Consider the following 16,047-nt stretch of genomic DNA (forward strand, 5'->3'; position numbering starts at 1 on the left):
CATTGGTGGCTCAAAGAACAAAATCCCATTAAACTGGTAGCTTAATAAGTGTTTGGGCTGGAGTCTCTTCTGTAATGAACACTAACCTGAGGGGAGCTATGGAAACTCAGTCATGGCAACTAGTATCCTCTTGCAGAGGAAAAAAAAGAAAGTATTTTCCAAACCAAAGCAAAGGATGGCTTCCGAGCCTGTGTTGGATCTTGTGCATAAATGTGTGCATTCACTCCACTCTGCCTGCCTAGTGTTTTATTAAAATAAACAAACTTCTACTCTGTTTTTGGACATTGTGTGCTAACACTCTTATAACTTTCATTAGCATCATATTATCAGTTTTACTTTTGTTGATTGTAGACTTTCCCTCCTGTTGAACAGCTTCTTTTAAGCTGTGCTGTATATTAGTCTGAAATCAGAAATCCACTCAGATTCATCTGTAAAAGAGCTCTGCTGCTGTTGTGCCCACATTCTCACCAAAACACTTCCCCTTCAGTTCTCAGGAAAAAAAAGAGCAGTAAGTATTTACACAACTGCATGTATCATCTTCTCCTTTTTTAAGGCATCAAACACATCACAAATGACTCATTTTAAATTTGCAGGGTTTTTGACAGTCTGGTGTGACCTTTGACCTTTAATTTTCTTTGGTTCATGTAGTTATTAGAAACAACAGAATGCTGTGAATTAGAATTTTCAGGGAAAGGACTCTGAACGTTTTAACAGTTACAGTGAGGTGGTGAGATGATAACCACAGGAAGTCAGCACAGCCTCTACATGAAGCTCTGTTTCAGAGACTGTGACTGTCATTTTTGTGAAAAGCAGGAAGGAGAAAGACAGACAATGACGACTCAGTTCAAATGGATTAAATTCTTTTCATCAGTTTTACTAATGCTTCAAGTAACAGGTAAGAATACAAATACATTTATAAATGAAATTAGAAAAGTCAAGTTTACACAGTTGATTTGATTTTATCTTCACAGCAGCAGCAGTTGAGTTTATTATCAGGGATGAAGGTGAGGTCACTTTGTCATGTGAAAATGTGACAGATGATCAAGATAAATGTGACAGAACTACCTGGCTCTTCAGTAAATCAAACACAGCGACAATAACACTGTTTGAACACGGGGAGATTCACCAAGAGGCCAAAAATAAATCAGACAGACTGAGTGTTACAGCAAAATGTTCTCTGGTTATAAAGAAGCTCACAGCTGAGGATGTTGGTCAGTACACCTGCAGAAGGTTCAACAAATCAGGACAAAAAGAAGGTTCAGACTCTGTAGCTGAGCTGTCTGTTGTTAACCGTGAGTATTTCATCATAATGTTTTCAGATTGTTTGAACATCAAACTGAAACATTACAATAACTATAATTACAGTGATGATTACTGTAAATGTTATTCTTGTTCTCTTTTCTTTAACAGTAACTGAACATAAGGATGATGACACAGTGACATTAAACTGCTCTGTGTCCACATATAAAAAATGTAAATACACTGTGAAGTGGCTCTATGGTAACAAAGACCTGAGGATGTCACAGTCTGCCTGCTCAGCCAGTGTGATCTTTACAAGATTTGATCACATTTACACATCCAAGAGTTCTGAGATGTTGAAGTGCCAAGTGACACATGGTGGAGACGTGCAGGAATTTATCTTCAGGATTCTATCATTTGATCAAGAAACACATGAGAATGCAAGTCAGTTCATACAATAACTTTATCTGTTATAAAAAGTAAACTATTTTGTGTGTTTTAAGGTTTCATTTACTTTTTTTTACTTTGAGAGTGTCTTCAGAAGATAAAATAGCAGGGAGTTGAGGTGCATGGTTGTGACAACAAATTCTTTGTTGAGCAGGCAGGGATATTGAATCCCTGAAATCAGGCTGTGTTACTTATGCGCTACTACTTCTTTGTACTCCTCGCTAGACCCCACCAGCCCTTCCTCACGTGGCACCACCACACAAAATATGACTCTCTTTATCACTTCTGAGGGGTTGAAGGCTGCTGGTCTATTATTTGCTCACATTGTTCTGTCATAATGGATTGCAAATGTGGAAAGTGTGGTCTGAGTAAAAAAACTAAACCCAATCCAAATAACAATAGAGATTAGCAAAATAAATCAGGAAGTAACTAAGTACTGAGACAGTGACTAACATACGAACTTGACAGAGAAGGGAAGGAAAAAGAACAACAGACTAAACCAAATAACCTTAACTAGACTTGAGACTCAAGCTACTTGAACAAATGTTAACCAAGAATAAATAAACTAAGAACCACACGGAGCATTAAATACTAAGATGAATTGAAAAGTAAGTAAAACTCTATTCATATAACACCTGTTAATAAAAGGATCACAAAGTCTTCACAATAAAAAACAAAAAACAAAAACAAAGCAAAAATGAGGTTGCCTAAGTGCACGTCCAAAAGATTAATATTTTCAGTTGTTTTTGTTGGAAAAGTCCACAAACTATCATTACATTTCATTACATGGTAAAAAATAATGCACTCATTTGCTGTCTGTGAAAAAAATAAAATAAAAATAAATAAATGCCATTAGCATTTCTTAAAACTAAATTGTTTGTTTTGAAGACAAGAAATCCTGTAGATGTGTAGTAATGGGACAAAAGAAAAGAGGGAAGGTAGTTTGATGCTTTTCCACAACAACAACCAAATGTTGAACTTTGACACAAGAGGCTGAACTTCATATTCTACTTCCTACTAAAAGTCAGTGAAAACAGTTGTTCAGTGAAGTTACAATCATGACCACGACCATAGCTATATGTCAGGAACGAGCTGTGTGGCAGCAGTTGTACCCAAAATACAGGACTCAGAAGATAAAGAATAAACTTAAAAGTTTATTTATTACTCTTACAAAATCAAAAAAAGCAGGTCAGGAGCAAATAGTCTAACAACTAGAAACCTTCTAAAAAAATATACTCGAGAACATTTGTGCTGGGTGGTCCTGGGACAGGGACATAAGAACATTAGGAAGAACACGACAAACAGCAAAGGGAAACTGATACAACATATACATACAGCATAATGAAGGAACAATGCAAGAGGTGGAAGAGCAGCTGAAACCAATCACAGAAGAAGAGACAAGGGAAGCAGAACTAAATACAAAGCACTAGCAGTCAGAGACTATTGAAATAAGACAGCAAATAGCAAACAATGAGACCAGGACTAAGTCATATGAACTTGATACACAGAGAGGATAAACAAACATGGAGACAAGATCGGAGGGACGCAATTGGAATGCAAGTGGGAAAAACAACCTACCATCAACAGTCAGGGGACTAAAGTCACAGATAACAGGAACGTAAACATTAGACTATAAACAGCTCAAACATAAATCCCATCTCAAAACCAAACACACAGAATGAGCATAAAGAACTGTTAAACAGGAGCACAGCACTAAAGGCAAGAAATAAACCAAACAAACTTATATATGAGTTAAATGAAAGAAAACCAGTGAAAAGTAAGAAATTACAGAAAGCAACACAGAATACAGAACCATAATGCAAAGATGATCAAAGATATAAAACTAAAGAACATGAACATCCCAGAAACAACAATAAACCCTGTATTCAAGACTGAGCGACATGACAGCATGTTATTTTATTCAGGAAGGATGAACTTTTAATGAACTAAAGCAGGTTGTTTCCAGACCTTAACACAACCACAACAGTGTATAAATAAAAATAAGTATATTTGATTTATTATTTATTTGTTGATAGCTGAGTGTTCTCTTCTCTTTTACCTGCAGGACACTAAACAGACAGGAATCTGCAGCTGAAATTATCTTAATGCTTTTCTTTTTCTCCAGGATGGTGGATGTTTATTGTTGTACTGCTGGGGTTATTAGCACTGATAATAAGTGCTGTTATAGCCATCAGATGGAAGAGAGCTAAAGGTGAGAGATTTCACCAGCCTGAACTTGTATGAACAAATGGAATGAAAAACCAGAATGAAATTTAATTCTAAAAACTTGAATTGATTTCTCTCTTTGTTTAGGAAAAAAAATGGAGACTAATGAAAATCCTGTGAGTTATATCATAATTTCTTAAACTTTGTTAGTGTACTCATACCACGGCCGTTCACTACAGTTACTGTGTTATATTTTTTATCATGAGGCCAGAAGATAAGTGTTTTTGTCAGCTTACCCAACTGACCTGGTGTGCTTACAGTCTGCTGTGTTTATGAGGCTTCTTTGTTTGTTTGATTCAGGAACTGAATTTAAACCCTGCAGTGACTCCGTCTGCTCCAGGAACCATTCAGGAATCTGTGAGATTAAATAGTTACTCGGCACTTGTATTTGCTCTCTTATATGTTGAATCTGAGCATTACTGAGCAGTCTCTATGTTGTCTTCACTGTGCAGGCTGCACCTGAATACCTTGTTCCCTATGCCTCCATCAGCTACACCAACAAAACCACCAGTAAAACGCAGGTAAGCTGTCCTGTTGGTTGTACAATTGATGTCAGTTAATAACAATAAATGAATAAGCTGGTTCTCAGGAGGATATTTCCTCTATTTTTTTAGGATTTTATTTCAGGATTTGTTGTTGTAACAACCCCTTTTTGTTCAGAAGGAGGTGCTGTATAAAAAATATACACTAAAACACAAGACATGGAGGTAATGAGTTGACATCATAACCTCCTGAGAACCATCCTAATTGATTAATGCCAACTCTAGATGTTACCAAATGAGGAACATGAGACCTGTGACAGCCTGATTGCATAAGAATAACAGCAGAAATGTGAGAAAGAAGGCTGAAACTCACATTGAGGAAGTGATATTACAGTATAATTACAGCAAAACATTAAATTATTGTGTCAATAACTCGTGAAGAAAAGAGATTGAGAGATATGATGTTTACATTCAGACAGATTCGAATGTCTGTGCTTTTTATGCTTGTGCTTTAGTTTATAGGTAAAAATAAAATGAACATGTTTATAACAGAAGGATTAAAAACGTCAGTTGGTTTTTCCAGTTTTATCGTGCGTTGTAAGTGTATAAATAATCTGTGCTTAGACATTTAACGGTCACATTTTTGTTTGTCTGTGTTGTTCTCAGGAGCACTAAGTGGAGATCTTTTATTCTTCTTTACTTTCTGAGATGTGATTATATTTCCTGTGTTGTGTGTGCTTCCAGGTTCGAGACAAAAATGAAGGTGAGAGAGTTACGTACTCCACTGTGAAAGCTTCCTCCATGGATCCCAGCAACCTCTATGACACCATCAAGTAAACAAAAAGCTTCTCATCTAAAAGAGCTGTTGGGTTGCTCAGTTGAAAAAGAGAAAGCTGGCACGACAATTAAACAAACATATTGTTACATACATTTATTACAGTGTGTTGTGATACTATCTGCAGGTGAAATGAAATAGTTGCTCGGGAGTTGATGCCATGTCAGATTTGGCAGTGATGGAGGGAAAGTTTATCTTGTCTATATATGTTCTCAACTTTCATTTCGGTTTTTACATATTTGTCACATTTACATGTTTCAGATCATCAATAATAATATAATATAATATAATATAATATAATATAATATAATAATTGGACAAAGACAACCCTAGTAAATACAAAATACAGTTTTTAAATGATGTTTTCATTTTTAAGGGAAAAGTTTATTCAAATCTACTTTGGCAGTCGAGAGTTTGTGATAACTGAAAAAATTTTATTTACATCACTGTGAATGTTTTTTTTTTATTATTGTTTGCATAACGTGCTGTGTAACCCAAGTAAGGTTGAGCCGCAAGGCATGAACTGATGGCCAGACATTCAGGAGTTTCTGGTAGAGAGCAGAATTTATGGTTTCATCAATTACAGCAAGTCGTCCTAAAGGAGCAAAGTATCCCCACATCACTGCCACCACCGTGTATGATTGTTGGTGTGATGATCTTTCTATTAAATAATGTGTTAGTTTTATACCAGGTGTAACAGGTCTCAGATCTTCCTAAAAGTTCAACTGTTGTCTCATCAGTCCACAGAATAGTTTCCCAAAAGTCTGTGAGACTTCATGTTCTTTCTGGTCAGCAGTGGTTTTCTCATTGGAAATCTCCCATGTTTGCCCAGTGTGTTTCTTATTGTTGAATCATGAGCTCTGACTTTAAGTGAGACAAGTGAGGCCTGTGGATCTTTAGATGCTGTTCTTGGTTCCTTTGTGACAATGAGATGAGTTGGTGATGTGCTCTTGGAGTAGCTCTTTGGTCAGCTGGCCACTTGTGGGAAAGTTCACCACTGTTCCAAGTTTTCTCCATTTGTGGATATTGTCTCTTACCATGGCTCGCTGTACTCCCAAAGCCTTAGAAATGGCTTTGCAGTCCTTTAGAGACTAATAGTGACTTTGTTTCTCAGATGTTTCTTTAGATCGTGGCATGATGCGTTGCCTTTTGGGATCTTTTAATCTACTTCACTTTGTCAGACAGATGATAACTGGGAGTAACCAGCAGTTACAGTTAATTTTTAATTTAACAAGAAATTTTTAATTTAACATAGTAGGCTTGGGTGACTTTATTTCCCTTAATAAATAAAGACTTAATTTAAAGACTTAAAATTTTTCGTATTTACTCTGATTATCTAATATTAAATTTGGTTTGATCTGAAACCGATCCTATAGCTTTTTTATATGTTTGTTAAGTAACTGTCATGCACTGTATAATCTCAGGACTTTTCTTCTTCCTCTTTTTGAAGCACATTGAGCGTTTTGAGTAAAATGTAATAAACTTGAAATGACCAATATATGGAAGTAGGTATATTCATAATATTGTTTGAAGGGGAAAGCCCATTTTAGTGTTTTATCATTGAAACATTTGTGTAATGCAGTATAATAGTTAGCCATCAAGTTAGCATTAAACTCTAAATAGATACCCTTAACATAGACTATGCAGTACACACAGTGTATTTCACAGTGTCAGTCTAGACAATTAAAGAAATATAAGTGGTAAGAATGTTTTAATGTCTTTGTGTGATGTCACTGTAACTCTTTTTTTTAGTATCTCTGTGTTGAGCTGCTTAATTTGCATAACATCATTTATCTATTTTAATTTTGTATTCTGTAATATTTTACTTTGAATCTGAGTAATTGTGAATTAAAGAAATTGTTTTTAAACTGAGTTTGTGGCTCATTTTACCTGTATATTGGAAAAGTAACTAATCAAAGTCAAAGTCAGCTTTATTGTCAAAAACCATATGTACAGATCATACACGGGAATTTGAAATTCCTCAGCCCTCAGTGTTACAATAAAACGGCCTAAAGATAATCCATGTGTTTGAAGTTTAATTCTTACAATAACTTCATCCTGTTATTAAAAACAAAAAAAAAATGTGTGATGTAATTTTAAGATGATGTCACTTCCATTCCTTTACTTGGAGAGTGTCCCCAAAAGATAAAACAGCGCTGGTCAGTGTTGAACAGTACCCTGCGCCTATCAGTGGTCGGTGATGGATTACTTTGGCTATGATCAGATCACTAACGCCGAACAAGTAAAAGAAAACAGGCTAAAATAATAAGTATACTAAAGTTTTCTTTCCAAGAATAAGTAAAATTTAAAAAACTAAATTGTTTGCATTCAGTAGACAACATCATGTAGAGATGTAGTGATGTGTAAGAAGGAAAGAGGGAGGTAAGTCTGATGTTCCTACAGAGCAACAATCAGATGCTGGACTTTGGCGCAAGAGGCCGCTGTTCATATTCTGCTTTCTTCATGAAAATCAGTGAAAAGAGTCTTTCAGTAAAGTTACAGTGATGAATACAGTCATATTTTATTTTACTAGGAATAATGAACTTACCCTACGCCATAGTAAATTATATTTGATTTATTATTTATTTCCTGATAGAGCTGCAGGATTTTCAACAGATTATTTAAACAAAATAATCCTAAGAGGAAGGAGGTGAAGCACAAAATTAACAGATGTCAAGACTATCAGGAGAAAACACACCTCAGAGCACAATATTGTGAAGTGAACCGAGAAGTGAAGGAGAGTGCCAGACGGGACAAAAGACAATTTGTGCACAGTATGACAGAAGAGGCAGAAACAGCAGCCAAGCAGAACAACATGAAGGGAGTGTATGAGATCACCTGGACCTTGTCAGGAAAGAGTTTCAACCCAAGTAAGCCAGTCAAGGACAAGAGTGAGAAAACCATCACAAGGAACAAGAAACAAAGAAGAAGATGGGTGGAACATTTTGAAGAGATCCTGAATCCACCAACACCGCAAACAGTCCCTGACATACCACCAGCAAAAGAGCCCCTCTGTATCAACACCTGTCCACCAACCAAGGCAGAGATCACCAAAGCCATCAAGTCCTTGAAAAATGGAAAGGCATCCCCAACAAGGTGTTGACCAGAATCATCTTGGAGAGACTGAAGGAGGCATTGGACAAGAGACTCAGATCAGAGCAGACAGGATTTAGACAAGACAGATCATGTACAGACCACATAGCCACTCTGCGCATCATCATCAAGCAGTCTATTGAATGGCAGTCTCCCTTGTACACAATCATCATCGACTTTGAAAAAGCCTTCAACAGGGAGACCATTTGAAAACTGATGCAGCACTATGGAATCCCACAAAAGCTCAAAAAGATCATCAAACAACTATACAAAGACTCATCCTGCCAGATCACCCCCAACGGAAAACTGACCAACCACTTTGCAGTGAAAACCAGAGTGAGGCAAGGCTGCATGCTGTCACTGACACTCTTCCTGATTGTCATGAGAAGAACCACAGAAGGCAGCATTACTGATATCCAGTAGACCTTCACCAAACAGCTGGAGGACCTGGATTTTGCAGAAGACGTCAGCCTTCTGTGCCATAAGCAGCAACATGCACAGTCCAAGCTTACCCGGCTCGTTGAGGAGGTAGAAAAGACTGGCCTGAAGATCAAATTTAGAAAAACAGAGGTGATGCAGCTGAACAACCGACAAAAACATCCACTGCAGCTACAGGGAGAAGACTTAGTGGAAACCGACCGCTTCGCCTACCTAGGAAGTGTAGACAACAGCGATGGCAGCGCAGATGAAGACGTTAGGAGCCGGATCAACAAAGCAAGGCTTGCATTCAATGTCCTGGGACCCATCTGGAACTCCAAAGCCTTATCTCAGCGCAGCAAGATCCGCATCTTTAACACCAATATGAAAGGAGTCCTCCTGTATGGGTCCAAGACGTGACGGATGACCAACCCCATTACGAGCAAGATACAGATCTTCATAAACAAGTGCTTGTGGCACATCCTCACCATCCGTAGTGTTGGGGTTACACAAGACGAGTTAAGAAATCTGAATAACTTTGACTTTACTGACCACTAGTACTTGTTCTCTTATATGTTGATTCTACATTTTACACATTACTGAGCAATCTTTATGTTGTCTTCACTGTGCAGGCTGATCCTGATTATGCTGTTCCCTACACCTCCATCAGCTACACCATGAACACCGCCTCTAATCAACAAACCAAAAAGTAAGAAACATCTGTCACAGAATAGCTAAATTACAAGTGCCCTCATTTTTTTATATATATATATATAATTGATAACTAGTTTAACTCTGTCAGATTGTATAAAAGAATAAAAAAAAGTTTAGTTTTAGGATCAAGTTCCCCACTTTTATTTAAAGTAATAATATAATGTTACGTTTTATTTCAACCCACTGTATTTCCATAAATACATTATACATCCATCTACATCGACATCTGCATACCTCACTTGTCTTCACGTAGTTACTTTTGTACTTATTTATTTATCTTTCATTATTTTTATCCTTATGTTTATCTTTATTTATCTTAATGTCTTGTCTTATTTTTATCCTTATTTATCTTGTTCCTTCAACCTAATTTGGCATTTGTTTATGGACAGCAAAGGAAGAATTTCATTGCACAGAGAAATGCTATTTCTTCTGTACACATGACAATAAACACTTTGAATCTTTGAATCTTGACTTTTGCTTTTGCCAGGTTTGTTGTTGTAACGAGTTCTATTGTCCAGCAGAGGGTGCTGTAGGCTCAAAATAAAGCAGGGGAGGTACCGATCTAATGTGATGCAACTGCTCTAAACACAAGCACACGTGACAAAGGCCACATGTGATATCAGCTGTTTCTGTTTGATAACCAGTCATTTAAACACTGAAAACAAACTGTCACTGTGTGTGCGTGCGTGCGTGCGTGCGTGTGTAAAGTATGAAAATAAAGTACCCTCATGATATATATTTTTGAATTTTGTATGATAATTGTGTGTAGTAATAAACCTTATTCTGTTACACTTATGTGAAAATAAATATAAATACATTCATTCAAGTTTGTATGTAATTACAGCAAAGTGTAGACAGGTTAAAAACATGTTTGGGAGTTGAATTAAATACACTTAGCACAGAAACTCAAAGTGTGTTTTCTATGTTTTCACTAATTTTCATTCCAGATACAGCAGGTCAGTGTAAACTTAATACTAACTGTAGCTCTTTATTAATAGGGAACATGAAAGCGGTTACATAAGAATAACGGCAGAAATGTAAGAAAAGAATGTTGAAAGTCATGATGAGGAAGTCATGGCTCCACAGTTACAGGAAAAAGATACATTTGTGTTTCAGAAGCTCAAGAAGAAAAGCGAGACTGAGAGACATGGCGGTTCAATCTAGATGGATTAAAATGGCTGTGCCTTTTATACTCATACTGCAGTTTACAGGTAAGAAATATGTACAATAGAGAAGGGGTTTTTTTTAAACTCTTCTTTCTAATTTTGCTTTATGGAATCTTTATGTAGCATAGACAGCGATGCTGTTTATTTCACCAAAGCAAACAAAGATTAAATGAAAAGTAAATACATGTTAAGTGTGTAACTTATCTGCACTCGTGTAATGTAACATTTTCGATTCTCTGTTATATCCTCAGGAGCACTAAGTGGAGATCTTTTGCTCTCCTTCACTGTCAGAGATGGCGATAATGTCACTTTGCCTTGTAAAAACGTGATCAACAATCATCACAACTGTGACACTACCACCTGGCTCTTCACTGATTCAAGAGGCACACCAACAGTAGAGCTGATTAATCTTGGACAAATCAAAGAAAAAGCCAAATCAGACAGACTGAGTGTTACAGCAGAATGCTCACTGGTTATAAAGAAGGTCACAGCTGAGGATGTTGGTCGTTACACCTGCAGACAGTTTAGAGGCAATCCAGGGAGACAGCAAGGTTCAGATGCTGTGGTTTATCTGTCTGTTGTTAGCAGTGAGTATTTGCAACACTATATTTTGAGCTCAAACCATCCTGTTAGAACAACATGCTGACAAGTTAAATTTTGAAAAAAGGAAACTTATATTTATTTGGTATTTCTCTTGAATTTCATCTTCACCAGTGACTGAACACAAGAAAGCTGATGAGGTGACTTTAAACTGCTCTGTGTGGACATATGAACGGTGCAAACACAAAGTGAAGTGGATCCATATCAGTGAAGCTCTGGATAGATATTACTCAAATTTAAAAACATCGGAGTCTTCCTGCTCTGCTGCTGTGACTTTTCTGAATGATGCATACACTCATATATCAACTTGTGACTTTAACTGTAGCGTAACAACAGAAGAAAAAAAAGAGCAGCTTTTTACCTTCAGCACTCAGTCATCAGGTAAGAAACCCGGAGAGATTCTGAAGAACTTTTCAAAATCCTTTTAAACTGATATACACAATAAACACCTGGCTGAATTTTGTTCTTTTTCAGGTAAAGAAGCAGTAACAGCAAAATCATCAACAACAACATCAGCAACAACAACATCAGCAACAACATTATACGCACCTAGTATCCCAGGTGAGTTTTGTCATTTGTTTGTTTTCTTTTCTGCTTTTCCTAATAACTGAATGTCAATCTATCATTTTTTAAAGCACATGTTGTTTTTTATTTGTTTTAAATTATCTCAGATAATTAAAATATTTAGTGTAACTAAATACTTTATATTTTTGTATTCAGGTGCAGATCAGGTGTGGCCGTACATCCTTGTGGTTGTCATTTTAGTTGCAGTTTTAATTGTGGCTGTGAAACTAATCTGTTTGAAGAGACTCAAAGGTGAGATAAATTAAATTAAATGTCTCTTAGTGAGAAATCTGAATAAGGCTGAATTTTCTTTGTGGAGAAGCATCTAACCTTGTTTGTTTGTTTGTTTATCTTTTCAGGGAACAAAATAGAAGCAAATGGAAATGCTGTGAGTTGAAATTTTTTTTTTTTTTTAGACATTTTGTATTCTCTAGATGAGAAACAATGCAGCAAGATAAACAGTGTTAATGGTTTTGTATTAAAACTCACTGGTTCTTGCAGCAAAAGATCAGGAAAAGGAACGAAAGAGGGAACAAAGCATTTTTGCTTTGCTTTTATAGTTATTAATGCTTCAAATGACAACCTGCTAACTGATGAATTTCTCTCTGACTGCAAAAAAGATTATATTAAAGGCCTCAAATATGGTGTGTATTGTGTGACTGTTGTGTTGCATTTTATCTATTTAAACTCTGGATTTAAAAAAAAGTTTGTTGCAGATGTTTCAACGCTCCCATGTTATTTATACAGTGGGGCAAAAAAGTATTTAGTCAGCCACCGATTGTGCAAGTTCCCCCACTTAAAATGATGACAGAGGTCAGTAATTTGCACCAGAGGTACACTTCAACTGTGAGAGACAGAATGTGAAAAACAAAATCCATGAATTCACATGGTAGGATTTGTAAAGAATTTATTCGTAAATTAGGGTGGAAAATAAGTATTTGGTCACCTCAAACAAGGAAAATCTCTGGCTCTCACAGACCTGTAACGTCTTCTGTAAGAAGCTTTTCTGTCCCCCACTCGTTACCTGTATGAATGGCACCTGTTTGAACTCATCATCTGTATAAAAGACACCTGTCCACAGCCTCAAACAGTCAGACTCCAAACTCCGCCATGGCCAAGACCAAAGAGCTTTCGAAGGACACCAGGAAAAGTATTGTAGACCTGCACCAGACTGGGAAGAGTGAATCTACAATAGGCAAGCAGCTTGGTGTGAAAAAATCAACTGTGGGAGCAATCATCAGAAAATGGAAGACATACAAGACCACTGATAATCTCCCTCGATCTGGGGCTCCACACAAGATCTCATCCCGTGGGGTCAAAATGATCATGAGAACGGTGAGCAAAGATCCCAGAACCACACGGGGGGACCTGGTGAATGACCTGCAGAGAGCTGGGACCAAAGTAACAAAGGTCACCATCAGTAACACACTACAACGGCAGGGAATCAAATCCCGCAGTGCCAGACGTGTTCCGCTGCTGAAGCCAGTGCATGTCCAGGCCCGTCTGAAGTTTGCCAGAGAGCACATGGATGATACAGCAGAGGATTGGGACAATGTCATGTGGTCAGATGAAACCAAAGTAGAACTTTTTGGTATAAACTCAACTCGTCGTGTTTGGAGGAAGAAGAATACTGAGTTGCATCCCAAGAACACCATACCTACTGTGAAGCATGGGGGTGGAAACATCATGCTATGGGGCTGTTTTTCTGCCAAGGGGACAGGACGACTGATCCGTGTTAAGGACAGAATGAATGGGGCCATGTATCGTGAGATTTTGAGCCAAAACCTCCTTCCATCAGTGAGAACTTTGAAGATGAAACGAGGCTGGGTCTTCCAACATGACAATGATCCAAAACACACCGCCCGGGCAACAAAGGAGTGGCTCCGTAAGAAGCATTTGAAAGTCCTGGAGTGGCCTAGCCAGTCTCCAGACCTCAACCCCATAGAAAATCTGTGGCGGGAGTTGAAAGTCCGTGTTGCTCGGCGACAGCCCCAAAACATCACTGCTCTCGAGAAGATCTGCATGGAGGAATGGGCCAAAATACCAGCTACTGTGTGTGCAAACCTGGTAAAGACCTATAGTAAACGTTTGACCTCTGTTATTGCCAACAAAGGTTATGTTACAAAGTATTGAGTTGTATTTTTGTTATTGACCAAATACTTATTTTCCACCCTGATTTACGAATAAATTCTTTACAAATCCTACCATGTGGATTCATGGATTTTTTTTTTTTCACATTCTGTCTCTCACAGTTGAAGTGTACCTCTGGTGCAAATTACTGACCTCTGTCATTATTTTAGGTGGGGGAACTTGCACAATCGGTGGCTGACTAAATACTTTTTTGCCCCACTGTATATATTTATATTTCACGCAACTTAAAAGCTGCGGAGATGTAACGCATACACTAGACGAGTGATGCTTAAATTCTTCAGAGACCAGAATTAAATCAGTTCTTACATATTTATTTCTTCAGGGCCTGACCTCAAACCCTGCAGTCACTAAGTGTGCACCAGAAACCAGCCAGGAAACAGTAAGATTGCCCACACCACACCCAGAGCAGCTGTTGTTTCAATTTGTTCAAGAATGTGTAATTGCAGTAAGCTAAAAGTAGTAGTAACACTCTTCACTGTGTAGGTGGATCCAGAAGATGGTGTTTCCTACGCCTCCATCACCTATGCCAACAAGACCCACAATAAAAACAAAGTAATGTATATGATCAGAGTTTCAGCTTCATTGGTGCATTTATAAATGATGTTTTCACTGTGTTGTGTTACATCTGGTGAACTATCCTGTGCTCTGTGTGCTTCCAGATTCGGGGTAAAAATGACAGTGATGAAGGTGAGACAGTTACCTACGCCACTGTTAAAGCTTCCTCCACGGATGCCAGCAGCCTCTATGCTACCATCAAGTAAAGAAAAAGAGAACTTAAACATCAGATTGCTGCTTCTGTGAAAAAGCTTCTCATCTTTAAGAAAATTGGGTTTCCTCAATTTAAAAAGAGGAAGCAACAACTCAGCTGTGTGAGTCCCTGTAAATTGGCAGTAATTTATGAAAACGGATTTTAAAAAAAATAGATATTAACGTGTATAATGATATAACCGTTTTGTCTTATTTCCGTTAATATTTAAAGGGGAAATGAAATGGAATCATGGGTTGGGTCAGGGATATAAGACTTACAAGAACAGAATAAATAATGTTGCATGGAGGACATTTAGGAATGCAGTGCAGGAGGACATGCAGGGGATTGGTGTGACAGAAGAGGATGCTTGGGATGGGGCGAGATGGAGGCAATTAAGAAAAAAAAAAGAAGTAAAATGACTGAATGAATGAAACTCTGAAAATCAAAAGGCCATATGAATCATGTCACCATAAGGAAGTAAGAAGGAAGTTACATGCACACATGAGTAACACTGCAGATAGATTAGGCCTTTCTGTTATTTTGGAGACATTTCCATGAGACACAATGAAATGAGCGGTATGTCTGTTTCAGCGTGTTGTGATGCCACCTGCAGGTAAAATGGCATAATTTTTGTGGATTAATATTAATTTTTAATTTGGAATTCATAGGGGATATGTTTATCATCTGTCCTCATTATGCCTAAAATGAACACAGCAATATCAAATGTCTCAATTATTGCCTTAGTTGCTTTCTTTGTTGTTGAACAGCCTACAGAATGCACATTCACAGGGTCACTTATGATAGATCATGAAAATTAGTGACTATGGTCAGACTGTTTGGAATTCTATAGCCCTTTATTATTTTATTCTATTATTTCTATTACTAAAATGTAATAGTTAATATTAAAAGTCTCAGAATTAGCTTTAAAGTATGTTAGGGCTGCAGCTATCTTTCCATCAATTAATCGAGTGATCGGATAAGAAATGCTTTTGTTTTATTAATGGCCAATAATAATTTACTGTAAATTTACAACAATTTACAGTACTCTGTTTATAGTAACCATTGTCCATATGTAAATATGTAAGAAAAATTGTGTATGTTTCTGTTCTGTGTCCTGTGTACTGTTTGTTTGTATACGTGTCTTTCTGGCTGCTGTTACAACCAAATTTCCCCTTGTGGGACAATTAAAGGATTATTCTATTCTATTCTATTCTATTCTAATTATTCAAAAGAGAGAAAAACAGACATCTTTCAGAATAAACTGCTCATTGGTTTACATTTTAGAAAATGCAATGTTTTAAAGTTTAACTGCATACAAAGACCCTGCCAACAAAACCCTTTGATTATATTTATATGCCATATTGA

The 16,047-nt window shown here is 37.2% G+C and overlaps 1 long non-coding RNA gene across 1 annotated transcript; it reads left to right on the forward strand.

The window, feature by feature from the left end:
- Positions 1-11,432: 11,432 nt before the first annotated feature.
- On the forward strand, positions 11,433-12,027 carry LOC308396757. Its single transcript, XR_013971614.1, has 3 exons — positions 11,433-11,600; positions 11,694-11,780; positions 11,940-12,027. It is a non-coding gene; the product is annotated as an uncharacterized lncRNA (long non-coding RNA).
- The last annotated feature ends 4,020 nt before the right edge of the window (positions 12,028-16,047 follow it).

Source organism: Rhamphochromis sp. 'chilingali' (genome assembly GCF_963969265.1).
Source record: "Rhamphochromis sp. 'chilingali' genome assembly, chromosome: 5".
NCBI classification, from domain to species: Eukaryota; Metazoa; Chordata; class Actinopteri; order Cichliformes; family Cichlidae; genus Rhamphochromis; species Rhamphochromis sp. 'chilingali'.